General features: G+C 48.5%; 1 protein-coding gene across 9 annotated transcripts in view; it reads left to right on the plus strand.

Annotated features, from left to right (window-relative positions):
* IQSEC1 (IQ motif and Sec7 domain ArfGEF 1) overlaps window positions 1-7,951 on the plus strand; it is a 465,124-nt gene that overhangs the window by 151,312 nt on the left and 305,861 nt on the right. The gene's annotated exons all lie outside the window — the stretch shown is intronic.

The raw sequence follows: 7,951 nt of genomic DNA on the forward strand, positions 1-7,951 counted from the left end.
TGGCTGGTGCATTTCTGAGACCAAAGCTCAGGACTCGAAACTCATAGAGACCAAAAGGGCTGCAAAAGGCAGTCTTTTCTTGATCCCTGGGATCAATTCTTAATTGCCAATATCCCTTTACCAGGTCCAATGATGAGATGAACCGACAACCCCCTATGGTTTCAATCAGGTTGTCTAGCCTGGGCATTGGGTAGGCATCAGGAGTGGTTACACGGTTTAATTTCCTGTAATCAACACAAAACCTAATGCTCCCATCAGGCTTGTCCACAAGGACTATCGGAGAGGACCAAGGACTAGAAGAGGGGACGATTATGTTCTCCCTCAGCATCTCGTCCAGCTCCTTCCGCACCTTGTCCCTATAGGGTCCCGTTACTCGGTATGGGGATACTGCCTGCGGGGGTGCATCCCCTGTGTGGATCCGATGCATCACTCCCTTCACTATCCCCGGCTTGTTGGAAAACACCTGCTGATATTTACTAAGCAGCATTTTTAGTTCTTGCTGCTGGTCTTGGGTGAGTGCAGGACTGATCTTTACCTCCTCTGGGTTGTATTTTACTTCCCCTCTACCCTCCCAGAAGGGTAATTCAGCTTCCTCACTCTCAGCTGCTTTTATCGCGAATAAAACCCTCTGTTCCCCTCTGTAGTAGGGTTTTAGGGCATTCACGTGAACCACCCTCCTTGCTTGGTTCTCCTCTTGCTCTATTAGGTAGTTCAGGTCTGACATCTTGGAAATGACCCTATATGGTCCTGCCCATTTGAGCTGCAGCTTATTCTCTCTGCAGGGCCTAAGCCAAAGCACCTCCTCCCCTGGGTCAAAGTGCCTCTCTCTAGCTTTGCGGTCATACCATGTTTTCTGTTTGATCTTCTGCGCTTGCAGGTTTTCTGCTGCCAGCTCTAGATTTCGCTTTAGGTCATTCATCAAGGTGTCTATGTAAGTCACAACGTCTTGTGGGTCATCCTGGGTGATCTGCTCCCAATTTTGTTTGATCAAATCAAGGGGCCCTTTCACCCCTAAGTGTGCAGTAAACATGTCAGAGTGACCCCTTTGTAAGATCATGGGGCGATCCTTTTCAGGTACCACTAGCTGACTCCTGATCCCATCTCCCCCTTTTGAGATATTCCTCAGGGTCTCTCTATACAGAATCCCCTTTTTCTCCAGAAATCTCACTGGGGTTTCAGGTGTTAGCTGGGCGTCAGTCACCTGTTCAAAACACTTTTGGAGAGTGGCGTCTGTCTTTTGCTCCTGTCCAAATCTGCTGTCTGTGGTTAAGGTTTCCACCACAGCTTCTGAACTCCCCTCTGCTTCCGTCTCTGGCTCATCTTTACCCCCCTGAACTGTCCCTGTGGTGGCTTGTGAGCGTGTAATCACTAGCACCCGTTTCACATGTTCAGCCAGGTCATTTCCCACGAGCACGGCTGCTGGCAGAGTCGATGAAATCGCTATCCGCCAATCTCCCCTCCAGCCTTGAAAGTTGACAGGTACCTCTGCTACTGGCAGAGAGATTATCTGCCCCTCAATCCCTGCCACCTTCATGCTCTCATTTGGGATTATAAACTCCCTAGGGATGATATCTGGATGGCACAGGGTTACCTGGGAACAAGTGTCCCGCAGTCCCCTATACTGACGGTCAAGTATTCCTACGTCCACCCCTGCTGTCTCAAACAACTGAGAATCTGTTTTTATCAGCAAGCAGCGCTTTACCTCCAGAAGAGGACCATTTTCCTCAGCCTGATCAGCAGAGGCAGCTGTCCCAGACTGAGTAGCCATGGCAACAGGCTCCCTCTGTGACAATGAGCTTTGCTCTTTCTGGACACAGAACACAGCTTTTGGCTTGGTCCCACTAGAATTCTGAGGCACCATTCCTTTTAGCTGCTTTAATTTCTCACACTCTGAGATTAGATGACCCTTTCCCTGACAGAAATAACATTTTCTGGTATATTTTGATTCTCTCTCATCTTGTTTTGGTTTTCCCTCCAAAATCTGAGGTCTTTGTTTCATGTCTGAGGGCTTCCCTTCACCATGGGCCCCTCCCCCTTGCTGGCTTTTCCCTGGTCCCTGAGAGTACTTGCTGTAGGTTTCTTTGGGTTTACCTACAGATTTCCCCTCTCCCAAGGGCTTTCTTATTTGGGAGATAAAATCTGCGATCTCTGCGGCTGCTGCCACAGATTTCGGTTTCCTTTCCCTCACCTGGAATTTCAATTCCCCCTGCAGGACTGAATAGAACTGTTCCAGTGCTATCAAGTCTTTAAGCTGTTCATAGGTCTCTGTTCCCTCCTGCGATAGCCATTTCTCAAGCAGCCTCACCAATTGGGCCCCCACTTGGGTAAAAGTTTGTTCTGGTTTTTTAGTGAGGGACCTGAACCTTTGTCTCAGCTGCTCTGCATTTATCCCATGTCTTGCAAACACCAGTTTTTTAAACTCTGCAAAATCTTTCATCAATTCCTCAGGCATCTCGGCATAAACCTCAGCCAGGCTACCACTGATTAAAGACCGCATGATGGTCATCTTCTCAGTTTCCCTCACTGAGAAGTCCACAAACGCTCTTTCCACTAAGGAAAAGAACACCTCAGGACAATCTCCCTTGTGGTACACAGGGAATTTCTTCAGGTCAGCCTTAGACAATTGGCCTCCCTCAGAATCCCTATTGTTATTATTGTTCTGGTTCATCAGTTCCAGTTTTCTTAATTCAAACGCCATTCTCTCTCTCTCCATTCTTTCTTCCCTCTCCATTCTCGCTCTCTCTAACCTTTCCTCCATTTCCCTCACCCTCAGTTCATGCTGTTGGGCTAGGATCAATTTTCTGAGTTCTGGGTCCTGCTCTCCTGTGCTGTCACCTTGCACTGAGCCAAATTCACCCTCAGAACCTTGGTCAATCTGGGGGTCTTTCACTTCACTCATTTCTGTTACTTGGCTTCGAGTCAAGGGCATACCCCCCCTCAGAACAGGCTGCTTTAAAAAGTCAAGCCTCAAAATAAAACGACCACTTTTTTTTCCTGCTTGCCTCAGAACCAGCTATCCTATAGAGATTGCTGCTGTTCTTCAGCACTACTTGCAACAGTATCGAGTCAGAGCCTACCCCCCTCTGCTGGGCCTCTCAGCTGGCAAACTAGCTCGCTGTTGCTACGCAGTTTTGCCTCAGCGTTTTCCCGCCAAAACTAGGCTGCCTCAGAGCACCTTAATCTAAGTCTCCCCAGTTGGCACGTTCTTCTACTAGCGCACCTCCCCGTGAGGTACACCTAGAAGATTACCTACGCGCCTCAGACTGTCCCTGACTAGACCCCCCTTGCTCTGGGCACACTTGCCAAGGCTTTGCTGGACCACTGGACAACTGGACCAGTCGTATCCCACACGCTGGACACCAATCAATGTGACAAACCCAGACCTACTGGGATCTATCAGTGAGCTAGCTTGCCAGCTGAGAGGCCCAGCAGAGGGGGGTAGGCTCTGACTCGATACTGTTGCAACTTTAGTGCTGAAGAACAGCAGCAATCTCTAGGGAGAGCTGGTTCTGAGGTAAAAGGAAAAAAGTGGTCGTTTTATTTTGAGGCTTGACTTTTTAAAGCAGCCTGTTCTGAGGGGGGGTATGCCCTTGACTCGAAGCCAAGTAGCAGACATGAGTGAGGTGAAAGACCCCCAGATTGACCAAGGTTCTGAGGATGAATTTGGCTCAGTGCAAGGTGACAGCACAGGAGAGCAGGACCCAGAACTCAGAAAAATACTCCTAGCCCAACAGCATGAACTGAGGGTGAGGGAAATGGAGGAAAGATTAGAGAGAGAAAGAAGAGAGGAAAGGGAGAAACAAAGGCAATTTGAACTAGAGAGGGAGAGAGAGAAAATTGCTCTGGAGAAAGAAAGAATGGCGTTTGAATTAAGAAAACTGGAACTGATGAACCAGAACAATAATAACAATAGGGATTCTGAGGGAGGCCAACTGTCTAAGGCTGACCTGAAGAAATTCCCTGTGTACCACAAGGGAGATTGTCCTGAGGTGTTCTTTTCCTTAGTGGAAAGAGCGTTTGTGGACTTCTCAGTGAGGGAAACTGAGAAGATGACCATCATGCGGTCTTTAATCAGTGGTAGCCTGGCTGAGGTTTATGCCGAGATGCCTGAGGAATTGATGAAAGATTTTGCAGAGTTTAAAAAACTGGTGTTTGCCAGACATGGGATAAATGCAGAGCAGCTGAGACAAAGGTTCAGGTCCCTAACCAAGAAGCCAGAACAAACTTTTACCCAAGTGGGGGCCCAATTGGTGAGGCTGCTTGAGAAATGGCTATCGCAGGAAGGGACAGAGACCTATGAGCAGCTTAAAGACTTGATAGCACTGGAACAGTTCTATTCAGTCCTGCAAGGGGAATTGAAATTCCAGGTGAGGGAAAGGAAACCGAAATCTGTGGCAGCAGCCGCAGAGATCGCAGATTTTATTTCTCAAATAAGAAAGCCCTTGGGTGAGGGGAAGTCTGTAGGTAAACCCAAAGAAACCTACAGCAAGTACTCTCAGGGACCAGGGAAAAACCAGCAAGGGGGAGGGGCCCATGGTGAAGGGAAGCCCTCAGACATGAAACCAAGACCTCAGATTTTGGAGGGAAAACCAAAACAAGATGAGAAAGACTCAAAATACGCCAGAAAATGTTATTTCTGTCAGGGAAAGGGCCATCTAATCTCAGAGTGTGAGAAATTAAAGCAGCTAAAAGGAATGGTGCCTCAGAATTCTAGTGGGACCAAGCCAAAAGCTGTGTTCTGTGTCCAGAAAGAGCAAGGCTCAGTGTCACAGAGGGAGCCTGTTGCCATGGCTACTCAGTCTGGGACAGCTGCCTCTGCTGATCAGGCTGAGGAAAATGGTCCTCTTCTGGAGGTAAAGCGCTGCTTGCTGATAAAAACAGATTCTCAGTTGTTTGAGACAGCAGGGGTGGACGTAGGAATACTTGACCGTCAGTATAGGGGGCTGCGGGACACTTGTTCCCAAGTAACCCTATGCCATCCAGATATCATCCCTAGGGAGTTTATAATCCCAAATGAGAGCATAAAGGTAGCAGGGATTGAGGGGCAGGTAATCTCTCTGCCAATAGCAGAGGTACCTGTCAACTTTCAAGGCTGGAGGGGAGATTGGCGGATAGCGATTTCATCGACTCTGCCAGCAGCCGTGCTCGTGGGAAATGACCTGGCTGAACATGTGAAACGGGTGCTAGTGATTACACGTTCACAAGCCACCACAGGGACAGTTCAGGGGGGTAATGATGAGCCAGAGACTGAAGCAGAGGGGGGTTCAGAAGCTGTGGTGGAAACCTTAACCACAGACAGCAGATTTGGACAGGAGCAAAAGGCAGACGCCACTCTCCAAAAGTGTTTTGAACAGGTGACTGACGCCCAGCTAACACCTGAAACCCCAGTGAGATTTCTGGAGAAAAAGGGGATTTTATATAGAGAAACCCTGAGGAATATCTCAAAAGGGGGAGATGGGATCAGAAGTCAGCTGGTGGTACCTGAAAAGTATCGCCCCATGATCTTACAAAGGGGGCACTCTGACATGTTTGCTGCACACTTAGGGGTGAACAAAACACAGCAGAGAATCACACAGAATTTCTACTGGCCTGACATAGGGAAGCAGATCAGGGAGTTCTGTAAACAATGTGATGTGTGTCAAAGGCAGGGGAATAACCGCGACAGGACTAAAGCAAAGTTGTGCCCTTTGCCTGTGATTGACACTCCGTTCAAATGCATAGGGGTGGATATTGTGGGACCTTTGCCCAAGGCCACAAAGAGGGGGAACAGGTTCATCCTAACAATTGTGGACCATGCCACAAGGTATCCTGAAGCCATACCCTTGACTAACATTGAGACTAACACAGTGGCCGATGCTTTGGTGGGGTATATGTCCAGGATGGGATTTGCCTCAGAGATAATCACAGATTTGGGAGCATCGTTCACATCAAAGCTCATGAAACGCTTATGGCAGATCTGTGGAATTAAGCACAAGGAAACCACTGCCTATCATCCTGAAAGTAATGGGTTAACTGAGAAGTTCAATGGGACTCTAATGCGCATGATTAGGGCTTACTTGGCAGAGAATCCAAACAATTGGGACCAGAAGCTGCAATCCCTTTTGTTTGCTTATCGATCAGTGCCACAAGCCAGTACCGGGTTTAGTCCATTTGAACTTCTATTTGGGAGACGGGTGAAAGGGCCCCTTGATTTGATCAAACAAAATTGGGAGCAGATCACCCAGGATGACCCACAAGACGTTGTGACTTACATAGACACCTTGATGAATGACCTAAAGCGAAATCTAGAGCTGGCAGCAGAAAACCTGCAAGCTCAGAAGGTCAGACAGAAAACATGGTATGACCACAAAGCTAGAGAGAGGCGCTTTGACCCGGGGGAGGAAGTGCTTTGGCTTAGGCCCTGCAGAGAGAATAAACTGCAGCTCAAGTGGGCAGGACCATATAGGGTCATTTCCAAGATGTCAGACCTGAACTACCTAATAGAGCAGGAGGAGAACCAAGCAAGGAGGGTGGTTCATGTGAATGCCCTAAAACCCTACTACAGAGGGGAACAGAGGGTTCTATTTGCTATAAAAGCAGCTGAGAGTGAGGAAGCTGAATTACCCTTCTGGGAGGGTAGAGGGGAAGTAAAATACAACCCAGAGGAGGTAAAGATCAGTCCTGCACTCACCCAAGACCAGCAGCAAGAACTAAAAATGCTGCTTAGTAAATATCAACAGGTGTTTTCCAACAAGCCGGGGATAGTGAAGGGAGTGATGCATCGGATCCACACAGGGGATGCACCCCCGCAGGCAGTATCCCCATACCGAGTAACGGGACCCTATAGGGACAAGGTGCGGAAGGAGCTGGACGAAATGCTGAGGGAGAACATAATCGTCCCCTCTTCTAGTCCTTGGTCCTCTCCGATAGTCCTTGTGGACAAGCCTGATGGGAGCATTAGGTTTTGTGTTGATTACAGGAAATTAAACCGTGTAACCACTCCTGATGCCTACCCAATGCCCAGGCTAGACAACCTGATTGAAACCATAGGGGGTTGTCGGTTCATCTCATCATTGGACCTGGTAAAGGGATATTGGCAATTAAGAATTGATCCCAGGGATCAAGAAAAGACTGCCTTTTGCAGCCCTTTTGGTCTCTATGAGTTTCGAGTCCTGAGCTTTGGTCTCAGAAATGCACCAGCCACATTCCAAAGGCTGATGGACCAGACCTTGGCAGGGCTCAGTGACTTTACAGTGGCCTACATTGACGACATAGGGATCTTCAGTAATACCTGGGAAGATCACCTGATACACCTGGAGTTAGTGCTGCAGAGGTTAAGTGCAGCAGGGCTAACAGTAAAGGCCAGCAAGTGTCAGCTGGGTAGCCCAGAAATAAAATACTTGGGTCACATGGTAGGGGGAGGAATGATAAAACCCCTGGAGGCCAAAATAGAAGCTGTTCGTGATTGGCCTAGACCCAACACCAAGAAAAAAGTCAAATCATTTCTTGGGTTGGTGGGCTACTACAGAAAGTTCATCCCGAGGTTTAGCGAGATTGCGGCTCCGCTGACCGATCTGACGAGGAAGAAGGCTGATGACCGAATCCCGTGGACCAGCGACTGTGAGGCGGCGTTTCAGAGGTTGAAGGAGGCGCTAATCAACTATCCAGTCCTGCGTGCTCCAGACTTCGACCGGGAGTTCATCATCTACACCGATGCGTCTAACAGCGGGGTAGGAGCAGTTCTGTGCCAAGAGGATGAGAATGGTGACCAGCATCCAGTGTCCTACCTGAGTAGGAAACTTCAAAAAGGTGAGAGACATTTGGCAACCGTGGAGAAGGAGTGTTTGGCCATAGTCTACGCGATCCAGAAGGCCAAGCCTTACATCTGGGGAAGACATTTTATTCTGTGTACTGACCATTCACCATTGCAATGGTTAAAGACGATGAAAACCCACAATAGCAAACTTATGAG

The sequence above is a fragment of the Pogona vitticeps genome, chromosome 2, assembly GCF_051106095.1.
Source record: "Pogona vitticeps strain Pit_001003342236 chromosome 2, PviZW2.1, whole genome shotgun sequence".
Taxonomy (NCBI): Eukaryota; Metazoa; Chordata; class Lepidosauria; order Squamata; family Agamidae; genus Pogona; species Pogona vitticeps.